The sequence below is a fragment of the Chiloscyllium plagiosum genome, unplaced genomic scaffold (assembly GCF_037043375.1).
Source record: "Chiloscyllium plagiosum isolate Xiang-an unplaced genomic scaffold, Cpla_swu_hap1 HiC_scaffold_21, whole genome shotgun sequence".
NCBI classification, from domain to species: domain Eukaryota; kingdom Metazoa; phylum Chordata; class Chondrichthyes; order Orectolobiformes; family Hemiscylliidae; genus Chiloscyllium; species Chiloscyllium plagiosum.
In genome coordinates this window covers 97,095,140-97,118,313 of record NW_028270159.1, presented here as the reverse complement: position 1 = coordinate 97,118,313, position 23,174 = coordinate 97,095,140, and positions in this window count along the sequence as shown.

Sequence of the window (23,174 nt, the reverse complement as noted above, 5' to 3'; positions counted from 1 at the left end):
ACTCGGGGATTCCCTATCTCTCAGAGACACTCGGGGACTCTCTGGGATTTTATCACACATACTCGGGGACACTCTGGGATACCCTATCTCTCACACCCACACTCCGGGACTCTCTGTAATTCCCTATCTCTCACACACACTCGGGGAATCTCTGGGTTTCTGTATCTCACTTACACTCGGCGACTCTCTGGGATTCTGTATCTGTCACAATCTCGGGGACTCTCTGGGATTCTATCACACACTCCGGGACTCTCTGGGATACCCTATCTATCTCACATACTCGGGGATTCCCTATCTCTCACACACACTCTGGGATTCCCTACCTCTCACACACACTCGGGAACTCTCTGGGATTCCCTATCTCTCACACATACTCGGGGACCCTCTGGGATTCCCTATCTCTCACACACATTCGTGGATTCCCTATCTTTCACACACACTCGGGGACTCTCTGGGATTCCCTATCTCTGACACATTCTCGCAAACTCTCTGGGATTCACTATCTCTCTCCGACACACTCGGGGACTCTCTGGGATTCTATCACACACTCTCGGGGACACTCAGGGATTCCCTATCTCTCACACACACTCGGGGACTCTATGGGATTCCCTGTCTCTCACGCAGACTCGAGGACTCTCTGTGATTCCCTATCTCTCACACACACTCGGGGACACTCTGGGATTCCCTACCTCTCACACACACTTGGGGACTCTCTGGGTTTCTGTATCTCACATACACTCGGCGACTCTCTGGGATTCTGTATCTCTCACAATCTCGGGGAATCTCTGGGATTCTATCACACACTCCGGGACTCCCTGGGATACCCTATCTATCTCACATACTCTGGGATTCCATATCTCTCACACACACTCGGGGATTCCCTATCTCTCACACACACTCGGGAACTCTCTGGGATTCCCTATCTCTCACACACACTCGGGGATTCCCTATCTCTCACACACACTCGGGGACTCTCTGGGATTCCCTCTCTCTCAGACACACTCGGGGACTCTCTGTGATTCCCTATCTCTCACACACACTTGGGGACACTCTGGGATTCCCTACCTCTCACACACACTTGGGGACTCTCTGGGTTTCTGTAACTCACACACACTTGTCGACTCTCTGGGATTCCCTATCTCTCACACTTACTCCGGGACACTCTGGGATTCCCTATCTCTCAGACACACTCGGGGACTCTCTGGGATTCCCTATCTCTCACACACACTCGGGGACGCTCTGGGATTCCCTATCTCTCACACACACTCTGGGATTCCCTATCTCTCACAAACACTTGGGGATTCCCTATCTCTCACACACACTCGGGGACGCTCTGGGATTCCCTCTCTCTCAGACACACTCGGGGACTCTCTGTGATTCCCTATCTCTCACACACACTTGGGGACACTCTGGGATTCCCTATCTCTCACACACACTTGGGGTCTCTTTGGGATTCTGTATCTCTCAGACACTCGGGGACTCACTGGGATTCTGTATCTCTCACATACTCGGGGAAGCTTTGGGATTCTATCACACACTATGGGATACCCTATCTCACACAGACTCTGGGATTCCACATCTCTCACACACACACTGGTATTCCCTATCTCTCACAGACTCTCGGGGGCTTTCTGGGATTCCCAATCGATCACACACACTTGGGGACTCTCTGGGATTCTGCATCTCACACACACTCGGGGACTCACTGGGTTCCTGTATCTCTCACAAACTCGGGGACTCTCTGGGATTCTATCACACATTCCGGGACTCCCTGGGATACCCTATCTCTCTCACACACTCTGGGATTCCCTATCTCTCACACACACTCGGGGATTCCCTATCTGTCACACATTCGGGAACTCTCTGGGATTCCCTATCTCTCACACACGTTCAGAGAGTCTCTGGTATTCCGTATCTCTTACACACTCTTAGGGACACTCTGGGATTCCCTATGTCTCACACATATTCGGGAAAACTCTGGGATTCCCTATCTCTCACACACACTCGGGGACTCTCTGGGATTCCCTATCTGTCACACATACTCGGTGACACTCTGGGATTCCCTATCTCTCACACATACTCTGGGATTCCCTATCTCTCACACACACTCTGGGATTCCCTATCTCTCACACACACACTGGGATTCCCTATCTCTCACACACACTCGGGAACTCTCTGGGATTCCCTATCTCTCACAAATACTCGGGGTCACTATGGGATTCCCTATCTCTCACACACACTCAGGGATTCTATCACACACACTAGGGGCACTCTGGCATTCCCCAATCTCTCACACACACTCAGGGGAACTCTAGGATTCCCTATCTCTGACACACAATCGGGGACTCTCTGGGATTCCCTATCTGTCACACATACTCGGGGACACTCTGGGATCCCCTATCTCTCACACACACTCTGGGATTCCCTATCTCTCACACACACTCGGGAACTCTCTGGGATTCCCTACCTCTCACACACACTCGGGTTCACTATGGGTTTCCCTATCTCTCACACACACTCGGGGACTCTCTGGGATTCTATCACACCCACTCGGGGACACTCTGGCACTCCACTATCTCTCACACACACTCAGGGAAACTCTAGGATTACCTATCTCTGACACACACTCAGGGCCAATCTGGGATTCTCTCACCCACACCCTGGGAATCTCTGGGATCCCTATCTCTCACACAAACTCGGGAACACTCTGGGATTCCCTATCTCTGACACAAACTCGGGGATTCCCTATCTCTCAGAGACGCTCGGGGACTCTCTGGGATTTTATCACACATACTCGGGGACACTCTGGGATACCCTATCTCTCACACACACACTCCGGGACTCTCTGTAATTCCCTATCTCTCACACACACTCGGGGAATCTCTGGGTTTCTGTATCTCACTTACACTCGGCGACTCTCTGGGATTCTGTATCTGTCACAATCTCGGGGACTCTCTGGGATTCTATCACACACTCCGGGACTCTCTGGGATACCCTATCTATCTCACATACTCGGGGATTCCCTATCTCTCACACACACTCTGGGATTCCCTACCTCTCACACACACTCGGGAACTCTCTGGGATTCCCTATCTCTCACACATACTCGGGGACCCTCTGGGATTCCCTATCTCTCACACACATTCGCGGATTCCCTATCTTTCACACACACTCGGGGACTCTCTGGGATTCCCTATCTCTGACACATACTCGCAAACTCTCTGGGATTCACTATCTCTCTCCGACACACTCGGGGACTCTCTGGGATTCTATCACACACTCTCGGGGACACTCAGGGATTCCCTATCTCTCACACACACTCGGGGACTCTATGGGATTCCCTGTCTCTCACGCAGACTCGAGGACTCTCTGTGATTCCCTATCTCTCACACACACTCGGGGACACTCTGGGATTCCCTACCTCTCACACACACTTGGGGACTCTCTGGGTTTCTGTATCTCACATACACTCGGCGACTCTCTGGGATTCTGTATCTCTCACAATCTCGGGGAATCTCTGGGATTCTATCACACACTCCGGGACTCCCTGGGATACCCTATCTATCTCACATACTCTGGGATTCCATATCTCTCACACACACTCGGGGATTCCCTATCTCTCACACACACTCGGGAACTCTCTGGGATTCCCTATCTCTCACACACACTCGGGGATTCCCTATCTCTCACACACACTCGGGGACTCTCTGGGATTCCCTCTCTCTCAGACACACTCGGGGACTCTCTGTGATTCCCTATCTCTCACACACACTTGGGGACACTCTGGGATTCCCTACCTCTCACACACACTTGGGGACTCTCTGGGTTTCTGTAACTCACACACACTTGTCGACTCTCTGGGATTCCCTATCTCTCACACTTACTCCGGGACACTCTGGGATTCCCTATCTCTCAGACACACTCGGGGACTCTCTGGGATTCCCTATCTCTCACACACACTCGGGGACGCTCTGGGATTCCCTATCTCTCACACACACTCTGGGATTCCCTATCTCTCACAAACACTTGGGGATTCCCTATCTCTCACACACACTCGGGGACGCTCTGGGATTCCCTCTCTCTCAGACACACTCGGGGACTCTCTGTGATTCCCTATCTCTCACACACACTTGGGGACACTCTGGGATTCCCTATCTCTCACACACACTTGGGGTCTCTTTGGGATTCTGTATCTCTCAGACACTCGGGGACTCACTGGGATTCTGTATCTCTCACATACTCGGGGAAGCTTTGGGATTCTATCACACACTATGGGATACCCTATCTCACACAGACTCTGGGATTCCACATCTCTCACACACACACTGGTATTCCCTATCTCTCACAGACTCTCGGGGGCTTTCTGGGATTCCCAATCGATCACACACACTTGGGGACTCTCTGGGATTCTGCATCTCACACACACTCGGGGACTCACTGGGTTCCTGTATCTCTCACAAACTCGGGGACTCTCTGGGATTCTATCACACATTCCGGGACTCCCTGGGATACCCTATCTCTCTCACACACTCTGGGATTCCCTATCTCTCACACACACTCGGGGATTCCCTATCTGTCACACATTCGGGAACTCTCTGGGATTCCCTATCTCTCACACACGTTCAGAGAGTCTCTGGTATTCCGTATCTCTTACACACTCTTAGGGACACTCTGGGATTCCCTATGTCTCACACATATTCGGGAAAACTCTGGGATTCCCTATCTCTCACACACACTCTCAGGGACACTCTGGGATTCCCTGTCTCTCACACACACTCGGGGACTATCTGGTATTCCTATCTCTCACACACACTCGGGGACACTCTGGGATTCCCTATCTCTCACACACGCACTCGGGGACTCTCTGGGATTCCCTATCTCTCACACACACTCGGGGACTCTCTGGGATTCCCTATCTGTCACACATACTCGGTGACAGTCTGGGATTCCCTATCACTCACACATACTCTGGGATTCCCTATCTCTCACACACACTCAGGGATTCCCTATCTCTCTCACACACTCTGGGATTCCCTATCTCTCACACACACTCGGGAACTCTCTGGGATTCCCTATCTCTCACAAATACTCGGGGTCACTATGGGATTCCCTATCTCTCACACACACTCAGGGATTCTATCACACACACTAGGGGACACTCTGGCATTCCCCAATCTCTCACACACACTCAGGGGAACTCTAGGATTCCCTATCTCTGACACACAATCGGGGACTCTCTGGGATTCCCTATCTGTCACACATACTCGGGGACACTCTGGGATTCCCTATCTCTCACACACACTCTGGGATTCCCTATCTCTCACACACACTCGGGAACTCTCTGGGATTCCCTATCTCTCACACACACTCGGGTTCACTATGGGTTTCCCTATCTCTCACACACACTCGGGGACTCTCTGGGATTCTATCACACCCACTCGGGGACACTCTGGCACTCCCCTATCTCTCACACACACTCAGGGAAACTCTAGGATTACCTATCTCTGACACACACTCGGGGATTCCCTATCTCTCACACACACTCGGGGACTCTTTGGGATTTTATCACACAGACTCGGGGACACTCTGGGATACCCTATCTCTCACACACACACTCGGGGACTCTCTGTAATTCCCTATCTCTCACACACACTCGGGGACTCTCTGGGTTTCTGTATCTCACTTACACTCGGCGACTCTCTGGGATTCTGTATCTGTCACAATCTCGGGGACTCTCTGGGATTCTATCACACACTCCGGGACTCTCTGGGATACCCTATCTATCTCACATACTCGGGGATTCCCTATCTCTCACACACACTCTGGGATTCCCTACCTCTCACACACACTCGGGAACTCTCTGGGATTCCCTATCTCTCACACATACTCGGGGACCCTCTGGGATTCCCTATCTCTCTCACACAATCGGGCATTCCCTATCTCTCACACACATTCGTGGATTCCCTATCTTTCACACACACTCGGGGACTCTCTGGGATTCCCTATCTCTGACACATACTCGCAAACTCTCTGGGATTCACTATCTCTCTCCGACACACTCGGGGACTCTCTGGGATTCTATCACACACTCCCGGGGACACTCAGGGATTCCCTATCTCTCACACACACTCGGGGACTCTATGGGATTCCCTGTCTCTCACGCAGACTCGAGGACTCTCTGGGATTCCCTATCTCTCACACACACTCGGGGACACTCTGGGATTCCCTACCTCTCACACACACTTGGGGACTCTCTGGGTTTCTGTATCTCACATACACTCGGCGACTCTCTGGGATTCTGTATCTCTCACAATCTCGGGGAATCTCTGGGATTCTATCACATACTCCGGGACTCCCTGGGATACCCTATCTATCTCACATACTCTGGGATTCCCTATCTCTCAGACACACTCGGGGACTCTCTGGGATTCCCTATCTCTCACACACACTCGGGGACTCTCTGGGATTCCCTATCTCTCACACACACTCTGGGATTCCCTATCTCTCACAAACACTTGGGGATTCCCTATCTCTCACACACACTCAGGGACTCTCTGGGATTCTATCACACACACTCGGGGACACTCTGCGATTCCCTATCTTTCACACACACTCAGGAACTCTCTGGGATTCTATCACACACACTCGGGGACACTCTGCGATTCCCTATCTTTCACACACACTCGGGGACTCGCTGGGATTCCCTATCTCTCACACACACTCGGGGAAACTCTGGGAATCACTATCTCTCACACACACTCGGGGACACTCTGGGATTCCCTATCTCTCACACACACTCAGGGACTCTCTGGGATTCTATCACACACACTCGGGGACACTCTGCGATTCCCTATCTTTCACACACAGTCGGCGACTCTCTGGGATTCCCTATCTCTCACACACACTCGGGGACTCTCTGGGATTCCTTATCTCTCACACTTACTCCGGGACACTCTGGGATTCCCTATCTCTCACACACACTCGGGGACTCTCTGGGATTCCCTATCTCTCACACACACTCTGGGATTCCCTATCTTTCACAAACACTTGGGGATTCCCTATCTCTCACACACACTCAGGGACTCTGTGGGATTCTATCACACACACTCGGGGACACTCTGCGATTCCCTATCTTTCACACACACTCAGGGACTCTCTGGGATTCTATCACACACACTCGGGAACACTCTGCGATTCCCTATCTTTCACACACACTCGGGGACTCACTGGGATTCCCTATCTCTCACACAAACTCGGGGACTCTCTGGGATTCCCTATCTCTCACACACACTCGGGGAAACTCTGGGAATCACAATCTCTCACACACACTCGGGGACACTCTGGGATTCCCTATCTCTCACACACACTCGGGGACACTCTGCGATTCCCTTTCTCTCACACACACGCGGGGATTCCCTATCTCTCACACACACTCAGGGACTCTCTGGGATTCTATCACACACACTCGGGGACACTCTGCGATTCGCTATCTTTCACACACACTCGGGGACTCGCTGGGATTCCCTATCTCTCACACACACTCGGGAACTCTCTGGGATTCCCTAGATCTCACACACACTCGGGGACTCTCAGGGAATCCCTATCTCTCACACACACTCGGGGACACTCTGGGATTCCCCATCTCTCACACACACACTCGGGGACACTCTGGGATTCCCTATCTCTCACACACACTTGGGGGCTCTTTGGGATTCTGTATCTCTCAGACACTCGGGGACTCACTGGGATTCTGTATCTATCACACACTCGGCTAAGCTCTGGGATTCTATCACACACTATGGGATACCCTATCTCTCACACACACTCTGGGATTCCCCATCTCTCACACACACACTGGTATTCCCTATCTCTCACAGACTCTCGGGGGCTTTCTTGGATTCCCAATCGATCACACTAACTTGGGGACTCTCTGGGATTCTGCATCTCACACACACTCGGGGACTCACTGCGTTCCTGTATCTCTCACAAACTCGGGGACTCTCTGGGATTCTATCACACATTCCGGGACTCCCTGGGATACCCTATCTCTCTCACACACTCTGGGATTCCCTATCTCTCACACACACTCGGGGATTCCCTATCTGTCACACATTCGGGAACTCTCTGGGATTCCCTATCTCTCACACACGTTCAGAGAGTCTCTGGTATTCCGTATCTCTTACACACTCTTAGGGACACTCTGGGATTCCCTATGTCTCACACATATTCGGGAAAACTCTGGGATTCCCTATCTCTCGCACACACTCTCAGGGACACTCTGGGATTCCCTGTCTCTCACACACACTCGGGGACTATCTGGTATTCCTATCTCTCACACACACTCGGGGACACTCTGGGATTCCCTATCTCTCACACACGCACTCGGGGACTCTCTGGGATTCCCTATCTCTCACACACACTCGGGGACTCTCTGGGATTCCCTATCTGTCACACATACTCGGTGACACTTTGTGATTCCCTATCTCTCACACATACTCTGGGATTCCCTATCTCTCACACACACACTGGGATTCCCTATCTCTCACACACACTCTGGGATTCCCTATCTCTCACACACACTCGGGAACTCTCTGGGATTCCCTATCTCTCACAAATACTCGGGGTCACTATGGGATTCCCTATCTCTCACACACACTCAGGGATTCTATCACACACACTAGGGGACACTCTGGCATTCCCCAATCTCTCACACACACTCAGGGGAACTCGAGGATTCCCTATCTCTGACACACAATCGGGGACTCTCTGGGATTCCCTATCTGTCACACATACTCGGGGACACTCTGGGATTCCCTATCTCTCACACACACTCTGGGATTCCCTATCTCTCACACACACTCGGGAACTCTCTGGGATTCCCTACCTCTCACACACACTCGGGTTCACTATGGGTTTCCCTATCTCTCACACACACTCGGGGACTCTCTGGGATTCTATCACACCCACTCGGGGAAACTCTGGCACTCCCCTATCTCTCACACACACTCAGGGAAACTCTAGGATTACCTATCTCTGACACACACTCAGGGCCAATCTGGGATTCTCTCACCCACACCCTGGGAATCTCTGGGATCCCTATCTCTCACACAAACTCGGGAACACTCTGGGATTCCCTATCTCTGACACACACTCGGGGATTCCCTATCTCTCAGAGACACTCGGGGACTCTCTGGGATTTTATCACACAGACTCGGGGACACTCTGGGATACCCTATCTCTCACACACACACTCGGGGACTCTCTGTAATTCCCTATCTCTCACACACACTCGGGGACTCTCTGGGATTCTATCACACACACTCGGGGACACTCTGCGATTCCCTATCTTTCACACACACTCGGGGACTCGCTGGGATTCCCTATCTCTCACACACACTCGGGAACTCTCTGGGATTCCCTAGATCTCACACACACTCGGGGTTACTCTGGGAATCCCTATCTCTCCCACACACTCGGGGACACTCTGGGATTCCCCATCTCTCACACACACACTCGGGGACACTCTGGGATTCCCTATCTCTCACACACACTCGGGGACACTCTGGGATTCTCTATCTCTCACACACACTCGGGGACACTCTGGGATTCCCTATCTCTCACACACACTCGGGGACACTCTGGGATCCCCTATGTCTCACACACACGTGGGGATTCCCTATCTCTCTCAAACACTCGGGAACTCTATGGGATTCCCTATCTCTCACACACTCTCAGAGACTCTCTGGTATTCCGTATCTCTTACACACTCTTAGGGACACTCTGGGATTCCCTATGTCTCACACATATTCGGGAAAACTCTGGGATTCCCGATCTCTCACACACGCTCGGGAACTCTCTGTGATTCTATCACACTCACGGGGGGACACTCTGGGATTCGCAATCTCACACACACACTTGTGTACTCTCTGGGATTCTATCACACCCACTCGGGAACTCTCTGGGATTCCCTATCTTTCACACACACTCGGGAACTCTCTGGGATTCCCTAGATCTCACACACACTCGGGGTTACTCTGGGAATCCCTATCTCTCCCACACACTCGGGGACACTCTGGGATTCCCCATCTCTCACACACACACTCGGGGACACTCTGGGATTCCCTATCTCTCACACACACTCGGGGACACTCTGGGATTCTCTATCTCTCACACACACTCGGGGACACTCTGGGATTCCCTATCTCTCACACACACTCGGGGACACTCTGGGATCCCCTATGTCTCACACACACGTGGGGATTCCCTATCTCTCTCAAACACTCGGGAACTCTATGGGATTCCCTATCTCTCACACACTCTCAGAGACTCTCTGGTATTCCGTATCTCTTACACACTCTTAGGGACACTCTGGGATTCCCTATGTCTCACACATATTCGGGAAAACTCTGGGATTCCCGATCTCTCACACACGCTCGGGAACTCTCTGTGATTCTATCACACTCACGGGGGGACACTCTGGGATTCTCAATCTCACACACACACTTGTGTACTCTCTGGGATTCTATCACACCCACTCGGGAACTCTCTGGGATTCCCTATCTCTCACACACACTCGGGGACTCTCTGGGATTCCCGATCTGTCACACACACTCGGGGACTCTATGGGATTCCCGATCTCTCACACACACTCGGGGACTCTCTGGAATTCTATCACACACACACGGGGACTCTCTGGGATTCCCTATCTCTCACACACACTTGGGGGCTCTTTGGGATTCTGTATCTCTCAGACACTCGGGGACTCACTGGGATCCTGTATCTATCACACACTCGGGGAAGCTCTGGGATTCTATCACACACTATGGGATACCCTATCTCTCACACACACTCTGGGATTCCCCATCTCTCACACACACACTGGGATTCCCTATCTCTCACAGACTCTCGGGGGCTTTCTGGGATTCCCAATCGATCACACACACTTGGGGACTCTCTGGGATTCTGCATCTCACACACACTCGGGGACTCACTGGGTTCCTGTATCTCTCACAAACTGGGGGACTCTCTGGGATTCTATCACACATTCCGGGACTCCCTGGGATACCCTATCTCTATCACACACTCTGGGATTCCCTATCTCTCACACACACTCGGGGATTCCCTATCTCCCACACACTCGGGAACTCTCTGGGATTCCCTATCTCCCACACACGCTCAGAGACTCTCTGGTATTCCGTATCTCTTACACACTCTTAGGGACACTCTGGGATTCCCTATGTCTCACACATATTCGGGAAAACCCTGGGATTCCCTATCTCTCACACACACTCTCAGGGACACTCTGGTATTCCTATCTCTCACACACACTCGGGGACACTCGAGGATTCCCTATCTCTCACACACACACTCGGGGACTCTCTGGGATTCCCTATCTCTCACACACACTCTGGGATTCTCTACCTCTCGCACACACTCTGGGATTCCCTACCTCTCATACACATTCTGGGATTCCCTACCTCTCACACACACTGTGGGATTCCCTACCTCTCACACATATTCTGGGATTCCCTATCTCACACACACTCGGGGACACTCTGGGATTCTATCATACACACTCGGGGACACTCTGGGAATCCCAATCTCTCAAACACACTCGGGGACTCACTGGGATTCCCTATATCTCACAAACTCTCGGTGACTATCTGGGATCCTATCACACACTCTCGGGGACACTCTGGGATTCCCTATCACTCACACACACTCTGGGATTCCCTATCTCTCTCACACTCTTGGGGATTCCCTATCTCTCACACAAAACCGGGAATTCCCTATCTCTCACACACACTTTTGGACTCACTTGGATTCTCTCTCTCACACACACTCGGGGACCTTCTGGGATTCCCAATCTCTCACACACACTCGGTGATTCCCTATCTCTGACACACTCTCGGGGACAATCTGGGATTCCTTATCTCTCTCACTCACTCGGGGACTCTCTGGGATTCCTTATCTCTCACACACACTCGGGGACACCCTGGGATTCCCTATCTCTCACACACACTCGGGGACTCTCTGGGATTCCCTATCTCTCACACACACTCGGGGACTCTCTGGGATTCCCTATCTCACACACACACTCGGGAACTCTCTAGGAGTCTATCACAACCACTCAGGGACACTCTGGTATTCTCTCACACACACTCGGGGACATTTTGGGATTCACTATCTCTCACACACACACTCGGGGACTCTCTGGGATTCCTTATTTCTCACACACACTCGGGGAATCTCTGGGATTTCCTATCTCTCACACACTCTCGGGGACACTCTGGGATTCTCTATCTCTCGCACACTCTCATGGACACTCTGGGATTCCCTATCTCTCACACTCACTCGGGGATTCCCTATCTCTCACACACTCTCGGGAAGACCCTGGGATTCCCTATCTCTCACGCACTCTCGTGGACTCTCTGGAATTCTAACACACACTCTCGGGGACACAATGGGATTCCCTGTATCTCACATACACTCTGGGATTCCCTATTTCTCACACACATTCGGGGAATCTCTGGGATTCTATCACACACTCGGGGACACACTGGGATTCCCTATCTCTCTCACACTCTTGGGGATTCCCTATCTCTCACACGAAACCGGGAATTCCCTATCTCTCACAAACACTTTGGGACTCACTGGGATTCTCTATCTCACACACACTCGGGGACCTTCTGGGATTCCCAATCTCTCACACACACTCGGTGACACTCTGGGATTCCCTATCTCTCACACACACTCGGGGACACTCTGGGATTCCCTATCTCTCACACACACTCGGGGACACTCTGGGATTCCCTTTCTCTCACACACTCTCGGGGACTCTCTGGGATTCCCTATTTCTCACACACACTCGGGGACACTCTGGGATTCCCTATCTCTCACACACACTCGGGGACACTCTGGGATTCCCTATCTCTCACACACACTCGGGGACACACTGGGATTCCCTCTCTCACACACACACTCGGGGACACTCTGGGATTCCCTATCTCTCACACACTGTCGGGGACTCTCTGGGATTCCCTATCTCTCACACAATCTCGGGGATTCCCTATCTCTCTCACACAAACTCGGTGATTCCCTAACTCTCACACACACTCGGGGATTCCCTATCTCTCAGACACACTCGGGGACTCTCTCGGATTCCCTATCTCTCATACACACTCGGGGACTCTCTGGGATTCCCTATCTCTTTCACACACTCGGGGACACTCTGTGATAACCTATCTCCCACACACTCTCGGGGATTCCCTATCTCTCATGCACACTCGGGAATTCTGTTGGATTTCCTATCTCTCACACACACTCGAGAACTCTCTGGGATTCCCTATCACTCACACACTCTTAGAGACACTCTGGGATCCCCTATCTCTAACGCACATTCGGAGACTCTCTGGGATCCCCTATCTCTCACACACACTCGAAGACTTTCAGGGATTCCCTATCTGTCACACACACTCTGGGACACTCTGGGATCCCGTATCTCTCACACAATCTCGGGAACACTCTACGATTCCCTATCTCTCACACCCTCTCGGGGACACTCTGGGATCCCCAATCTCGAACACACACTCGGAGACTCTCTGGGATTCCCAATCTCTCACACACACTCTGGGACACTCTGGGATCCAATATCTCTCACACACTCTCGGGAACACTCTTGGATTCCTTATCTCTCTCACACACACGGGGACTCTCTGGGATTCCTTATCTCTCACACACACTAGCGGACTCTCGGGGATTCCCTATCTCTTACACACACTCCGGGACACTCTGGGATTCCCTATCTCTCACACACACTCGGGGACACTCTGGGATTCCCTATCCCTCACACACTCTCGGCGACTCTCTGGGATTCTATCACACACTCTCGGGGACTCTCTGTGATTCCCAATCTCTCACACACTCTCGGGGACACTCTGGGATTCCCTATCTCTCACAAACACTCGGGGACACTCTGGGATTCCCTATCTCTCACACACACTCGGGGACACTCTGGGATTTCGTATCTCTCACACACACTCGGGGACACTCTGGGATTCCCTATCCCTCACACACTCTCGGTGACTCTCTGGGATTCTATCACACACTCACGGGGACTCTCTGGGATTCCCAATCTCTCACACACTCTCGGGGACACTCTGGGATTCCCTATCTCTCAAACACACTCGGGGACACTCTGAGATTCCCTATCTCTCACACACATTCGGAGACACTCTGGGATTCCCTATCTCTCACACACTCTCGGGGTCACTCTGGGATTCCCTATCTCTCACACACACTCGGGGATTCCCTATCTCTCACACACTCGCGGGGACTATCTGGGATCCTATCACACACACTCGGGGACTCTCTTTGTTTCCCTATCTCTCATACACACTCTGGGATTCCCTATCTCTCACACACACTCGGGGAATCTCTGGGATTCTATCACACGCTCGGGGACACTCTGGGATTCCCTATCTCTCTCACACTCTCGTGGATTCCCTATCTCTCACACAAAACCGGGAATTCCCTATCTCTCACACACACTTTGGACCTCACTGGGATTCTCTCTCTCACACACACTAGGGGACACTCTGGGATTCCCTATCTCTCTCACACACTTTGGGACTCACTGGAACACTCACTCTCACACACACTCGGGGACCTTCTGGGAATCCCAATCTCTCACACACACTCGGTGATTCCCTATCTCTCACACACACTCGGGGACACTCTGAGAATCCCTATCTCTCACACACAATTGGGTACACTCTGGGATTCCCTATCTCTCACACACACACTCGGTGACACTCTGGGATCCCGTATCTCTCACACATTCTCAGGGACAATCTGTGATTCCTTATCTCTCTCACTCACTCGGGGACTCTCTGGGATTCCTTATCTCTCACACACACTCGGGGACTCTCTGTGATTCCCTATCTCTCACACACACTCGGGGACTCTCTGGGATTCCCTATCTCTCACACACACTCGGGGACTCTCTGGGATTCCCTATCTCTCACACACACTCCGGGACACTCTGGGATTCCCTATCTCTCACACACACTCGGGGACACTCTGGGATTCCCTTTCTCTCACACACTCTCAGGGACTCTCTGGGATTCCCTATTTCTCACACACTCTCTGCGATTCCCTATCTCTCACACACACTCAGGGCACTCTGGCATTCCCTATATCTCACACACACTCGGGGACACTCAGGGAATCCCTATCTCTCACACACACTCGGGGACGCTCTGGCATTCCCTATCTCTCACACACGCTCTGGGATTCCCTATCTCTCACACACACTCGGGGAAACTCTGGGATTCCCTTTCTCTCATACACTCTCTGGGACACTCTGGGATTCCCTATGTCTCACACACTCTCTGAGATTCCCTATCTCTCACACGCTCTGTGGGATTCCCTATCTCTCACACACACTTGTGGACACTCTGGGATTCCCTATCTCTCAGACTCACTCGGGGACACTCTGGGATTCCCTATCTCTCACACACTCTCAGGGACACTCTCGGATTCCCTATCCCTCACACACTCTCTGGGATTCCCTATCTCTCACGCACACTCGGGGACTCTCAGGGATTCCCTATCTCTCACGCACGCTCGGGGACACTCTAAAATTCCCAATCTCTCACACACGCTCTGGAATTCCCTATCTCTCACACACGCTCTGGGATTCCCTATCTCTCACACACGCTCTGGGTTTCCCAATCTTTCACACACACTCGGGGACTCTCTGGGATTCCCTATCTCACACACACTCGGGGACACTCTGGGATTCCCTTTCTCTCACACACACTCGGGGACACTCTGGGATTCCCTTTCTCTCACACATTCTCGGGAACACTCTGGGATTTCCTATCTCTCACACACTCTCAGGGATTCCCTATCTCTCAAGCACACTCGGGGATTCCTTATCTCTCACACACTCTCGGGAAGACCCTGGGATTCCCTATCTCTCACACACTCTCGGGGACTCTCTGGAATTCTAACACACACTCTCGGGGACACAATGGGATTCCCTATATCTCACACACTCTCGGTGACTATCTGGGATCCTATCACACACTCTCGGGGACACTCTGGGATTCCCTGTCACTCACATACACTCTGGGATTCCCTATTTCTCACACACACTCGGGGAATCTCTGGGATTCTATCACACACTCGGGGACACACTGGGATTCCCTATCTCTCTCACACTCTCGGGGATTCCCTATCTCTCACACAAAACCGGGAATTCCCTATCTCTCACATACACTTTGGGACTCACTGGGATTCTCTATCTCACACACACTCGGGGACCTTCTGGGATTCCCAATCTCTCACACACACTCGGTGATTCCCTATCTCTGACACACTCTCGGGGACACTCTGGGATTCCCTATCTCTCCCAAACACTCGGTGACACTCTGGGATTCCCTATCTCTCACACACACTCGGGGACACTCTGGGATTCCCTATCTCTCACACACACTCGGGGACACTCTGGGATTCCCTATCTCTCACACACACTCGGGGACACTCTGGGATTCCCTTTCTCTCACACACTCTCGGGGACTCTCTGGGATTCCCTATTTCTCACACACACTCGGGGACACTCTGGGATTCCCTATCTCTCACATACACTCGGGGACACTCTGGGATTCCCTCTCTCACACACACACTCGCGGCACTCTGGGATTCCCTATCTCTCACACACTGTCGGGGACTCTCTGGGATTCCCTATCTCTCACACAATCTCGGGGATTCCCTATCTCTCTCACACAAACTCGGTGATTCCCTAACTCTCACACACACTCGGGGATTCCCTATCTCTTTCACACACTCGGGGACACTCTGGGATAACCTATCTCTCACACACTCTCGGGGTTTCCCTATCTCTCATGCACACTCGGGAATTCTCTGGGATTGCCTATCTCTCACACACACTTGGGGACTCTCTGGGATTCCCTATCACTCACACACTCTGAGAGACACTCTGGGATCCCCTATCTCTAACGCACATTCGGAGACTCTCTGGGATCCCCTATCTCTCACACACACTCGGAGACTCTCAGGGATTCCCTATCTGTCACACACACTCTGGGACACTCTGGGATCCCGTATCTCTCACACACTCTCGGGAACACTCTAGGATTCCCTATCTCTCACACCCTCTCGGGGACACTCTGGGATCCCCAATCTCTAACACACACTCGGAGTCTCTCTGGGATTCCCAATCTCTCACACTCACTCTGGGATACTCTGGGATCCCGTATCTCTCACACACTCTCGGGAACACTCTGGGATACCTTATCTCTCACACACACTCGGGGACTCTCTGGGATTCCTTATCTCTCACACACACTAGCGGACTCTCTGGGATTCCCTATCTCTTATACACACTCCGGGACACTCTGGGATTCCCTATCTCTCAAACACACTCGGGGACACTCTGAGATTCCCTATCTCTCACACACATTCGGAGACACTCTGGGATTCCCTATCTCTCACACACTCTCGGGGTCACTCTGGGATTCCCTATCTCTCACACACACTCGGGGATTCCCTATCTCTCACACACTCGCGGGGACTATCTGGGATCCTATCACACACACTCGGGGACTCTCTTTGTTTCCCTATCTCTCATACACACTCTGGGATTCCCTATCTCTCACACACACTCGGGGAATCTCTGGGATTCTATCACACGCTCGGGGACACTCTGGGATTCCCTATCTCTCTCACACTCTCGTGGATTCCCTATCTCTCACACAAAACCGGGAATTCCCTATATCTCACACACACTTTGGACCTCACTGGGATTCTCTCTCTCACACACACTAGGGGACACTCTGGGATTCCCTATCTCTCTCACACACTTTGGGACTCACTGGAACACTCACTCTCACACACACTCGGGGACCTTCTGGGAATCCCAATCTCTCACACACACTCGGTGATTCCCTATCTCTCACACACACTCGGGGACACTCTGAGAATCCCTATCTCTCACACACAATTGGGTACACTCTGGGATTCCCTATCTCTCACACACACACTCGGTGACACTCTGGGATCCCGTATCTCTCACACATTCTCAGGGACAATCTGTGATTCCTTATCTCTCTCACTCACTCGGGGACTCTCTGGGATTCCTTATCTCTCACACACACTCGGGGACTCTCTGTGATTCCCTATCTCTCACACACACTCGGGGACTCTCTGGGATTCCCTATCTCTCACACACACTCGGGGACTCTCTGGGATTCCCTATCTCTCACACACACTCCGGGACACTCTGGGATTCCCTATCTCTCACACACACTCGGGGACACTCTGGGATTCCCTTTCTCTCACACACTCTCAGGGACTCTCTGGGATTCCCTATTTCTCACACACTCTCTGCGATTCCCTATCTCTCACACACACTCAGGGCACTCTGGCATTCCCTATATCTCACACACACTCGGGGACACTCAGGGAATCCCTATCTCTCACACACACTCGGGGACGCTCTGGCATTCCCTATCTCTCACACACGCTCTGGGATTCCCTATCTCTCACACACACTCGGGGAAACTCTGGGATTCCCTTTCTCTCATACACTCTCTGGGACACTCTGGGATTCCCTATGTCTCACACACTCTCTGAGATTCCCTATCTCTCACACGCTCTGTGGGATTCCCTATCTCTCACACACACTTGTGGACACTCTGGGATTCCCTATCTCTCAGACTCACTCGGGGACACTCTGGGATTCCCTATCTCTCACACACTCTCAGGGACACTCTCGGATTCCCTATCCCTCACACACTCTCTGGGATTCCCTATCTCTCACGCACACTCGGGGACTCTCAGGGATTCCCTATCTCTCACGCACGCTCGGGGACACTCTAAAATTCCCAATCTCTCACACACGCTCTGGAATTCCCTATCTCTCACACACGCTCTGGGATTCCCTATCTCTCACACACGCTCTGGGTTTCCCAATCTTTCACACACACTCGGGGACTCTCTGGGATTCCCTATCTCACACACACTCGGGGACACTCTGGGATTCCCTTTCTCTCACACACACTCGGGGACACTCTGGGATTCCCTTTCTCTCACACATTCTCGGGAACACTCTGGGATTTCCTATCTCTCACACACTCTCAGGGATTCCCTATCTCTCAAGCACACTCGGGGATTCCTTATCTCTCACACACTCTCGGGAAGACCCTGGGATTCCCTATCTCTCACACACTCTCGGGGACTCTCTGGAATTCTAACACACACTCTCGGGGACACAATGGGATTCCCTATATCTCACACACTCTCGGTGACTATCTGGGATCCTATCACACACTCTCGGGGACACTCTGGGATTCCCTGTCACTCACATACACTCTGGGATTCCCTATTTCTCACACACACTCGGGGAATCTCTGGGATTCTATCACACACTCGGGGACACACTGGGATTCCCTATCTCTCTCACACTCTCGGGGATTCCCTATCTCTCACACAAAACCGGGAATTCCCTATCTCTCACATACACTTTGGGACTCACTGGGATTCTCTATCTCACACACACTCGGGGACCTTCTGGGATTCCCAATCTCTCACACACACTCGGTGATTCCCTATCTCTGACACACTCTCGGGGACACTCTGGGATTCCCTATCTCTCCCAAACACTCGGTGACACTCTGGGATTCCCTATCTCTCACACACACTCGGGGACACTCTGGGATTCCCTATCTCTCACACACACTCGGGGACACTCTGGGATTCCCTATCTCTCACACACACTCGGGGACACTCTGGGATTCCCTTTCTCTCACACACTCTCGGGGACTCTCTGGGATTCCCTATTTCTCACACACACTCGGGGACACTCTGGGATTCCCTATCTCTCACATACACTCGGGGACACTCTGGGATTCCCTCTCTCACACACACACTCGCGGCACTCTGGGATTCCCTATCTCTCACACACTGTCGGGGACTCTCTGGGATTCCCTATCTCTCACACAATCTCGGGGATTCCCTATCTCTCTCACACAAACTCGGTGATTCCCTAACTCTCACACACACTCGGGGATTCCCTATCTCTTTCACACACTCGGGGACACTCTGGGATAACCTATCTCTCACACACTCTCGGGGTTTCCCTATCTCTCATGCACACTCGGGAATTCTCTGGGATTGCCTATCTCTCACACACACTTGGGGACTCTCTGGGATTCCCTATCACTCACACACTCTGAGAGACACTCTGGGATCCCCTATCTCTAACGCACATTCGGAGACTCTCTGGGATCCCCTATCTCTCACACACACTCGGAGACTCTCAGGGATTCCCTATCTGTCACACACACTCTGGGACACTCTGGGATCCCGTATCTCTCACACACTCTCGGGAACACTCTAGGATTCCCTATCTCTCACACCCTCTCGGGGACACTCTGGGATCCCCAATCTCTAACACACACTCGGAGTCTCTCTGGGATTCCCAATCTCTCACACTCACTCTGGGATACTCTGGGATCCCGTATCTCTCACACACTCTCGGGAACACTCTGGGATACCTTATCTCTCACACACACTCGGGGACTCTCTGGGATTCCTTATCTCTCACACACACTAGCGGACTCTCTGGGATTCCCTATCTCTTATACACACTCCGGGACACTCTGGGATTCCCTATCTCTCACACACTCTCGGGGACACTCTGGGGTTCCCAATCTCTCACACACTCTCGGGGACACTCTGGGATTCCCTATCTCTCACACACACTCGGGGACACTCTGGGATTTCGTATCTCTCACACACACTCGGGGACACTCTGGGATTTCGTATCTCTCACACACACTCGGGGACACTCTGGGATTCCCTATCTCTCAAACACACTCGGGGACACTCTGGGATTCCCTATCTCTCACACACATTCGGGAATACTCTGGGATTCCCTATCTTTCACACACTCTCGGGGTCACTCTGGGATTCCCATCTCTCACACACACTCGGGGATTCCCTAACTCTCACACACTCGCGGGGACTATCAGGGATCCTATCACACTCACTCGGGGACTCTCTTTGTTTCCCTATCTCTCATAAACACTCTGGGATTCCCTATCTCTCACACACACTCGGGGAATCTCTGGGATTCTTTCACACGCTCGGGGACACTCTGCGATTCCCTATCTCTCTCACACTCTCGGGGATTCCCTATCTCTCACACAAAACCGGGAATTCCCTATCTCTCACACACACTTTGGGCCTCACTGGGATTCTCTCTCTCACACACACTCGGGGACACTCTGGGATTCCCTATCTCTCTCACACACTTTGGGACTCACTGGAATTCTCACTCTCACACACACTCGGGGACCTTCTGGGATTCCCAATCTCTCACACACACTCGGTGATTCCCTATCTCTCTCACACACTCGGGGACACTCTGGAATTCCCTATCTCTCACACACACTCGGGGACGCTCTGGGTTCCCGTATCTCTCACACACTCTCGGGGACACTCTGGGATCCCGTATCTCTCACACACTCTCGGGAACACTCTGGGATTCCTTATCTCTCACGCACTCTCGGGATCTCTCTGGGAATCCCTATCTCTCACACACACTCGGGGACTCTCTGAGATTCCCTATCTCTCACACATACTCGGGAACTCTCTGGGATTCTATCACAACCACTCAGGGACACTCCGGTATTCTCTCACACACACTCGGGAACATTCTGGGATTTCTTATCTCTCACACACTCTCGCGGACACTCTGGAATTCAATCAGACGCTCTCGGGGAATCTCTGGCATTCTAACAATCACACTCGGGGACATTCTGGAATTGTATCACACACTCTCGGGTACTCCCTGGGATTACTTATTTCTCACACACACTCGGGGAATCTCTGGGATTCCCTATCTCTCACACACTCTCGGGGACACTCTGGGTTTCCCTATCTCTCACACACTCTCAGGGACACTCTGGGATTCCCTATCGCCCACACTCACTCTGGGATTCCCTATCTCTCACACACTCTCGGGAAGACCCTGGGATTCCCTATCTCTCACACACTCTCGGGGACTCTCTGGAAATCTAACACACACTCTCGGGGACTCGCTGGGATTCCCTATATCTCACAAACTCTCGGTGACTCTCTGGGATCCTATCACACACTCTCGGGGAATCTCTGGGATTCCCTATCACTCACACACACTCTGGGATTCCCTATCTCTCTCACACTCTTGGGGATTCCCTATCTCTCACACAAAACCGGGAATTCCCTATCTCTCACAGACACTTTTGGACTCACTGGGATTCTCTCTCTCACACACACTAGGGGACCTTCTGGGATTCCCAATCTCTCACACACACTCGGTGATTCCCTATCTCTGACACACTCTCGGGGACACTCCGGGATTCCCTATCTCTCACACACACTCGGGGACACTCTGGGAATCCCTATCTCTCACACACACTCGAGGAAACTCTGGGATTCCCTATCTCTCACACACACACTCGGTGACACTCTGCGATGCCGTATCTCTCACACATTCTCAGGGACAATCTGTGATTCCCTATCTCTCTCACTCACTCGGGGACTCTCTGGGATTCCTTATCTCTCACACACACTCGGGGACTCTCTGTGATTCCCTATCTCTCACACACACTCGGGGACTCTCTGGGATTCCCTATCTCTCACACACACTCGGGGACTCTCTGGGATTCCCTATCTCTCACACACACTCGGGAACTCTCTGGGAGTCTATCACAACCACTCAGGGACGCTCTGGTATTCTCTCACACACACTCGGGGACATTTTGGGATTCACTACCTCTCACACACACTCGGGGACTCTCTGGGATTCCTTATTTCTCACACAAACTCGGGGAATCTCTGGGATTTCATATCTCTCACACACTCTCGGGGACACTCTGGGATTCCGTATCTCTCACACACTCTCAGGGACACTCTGGGATTCCCTATCTCTCACACTCACTCGGGGATTCCCTATCTCTCACACACTCTCGGGGACTCTCTGGAATTCTAACACACACTCTCGGGGACACAATGGGTTTCCCTATATCTCACACACTCTCGGTGACTATCTGGGATCCTATCACACACTCTCGGGGACACTCTGGGATTCCCTATCACTCACA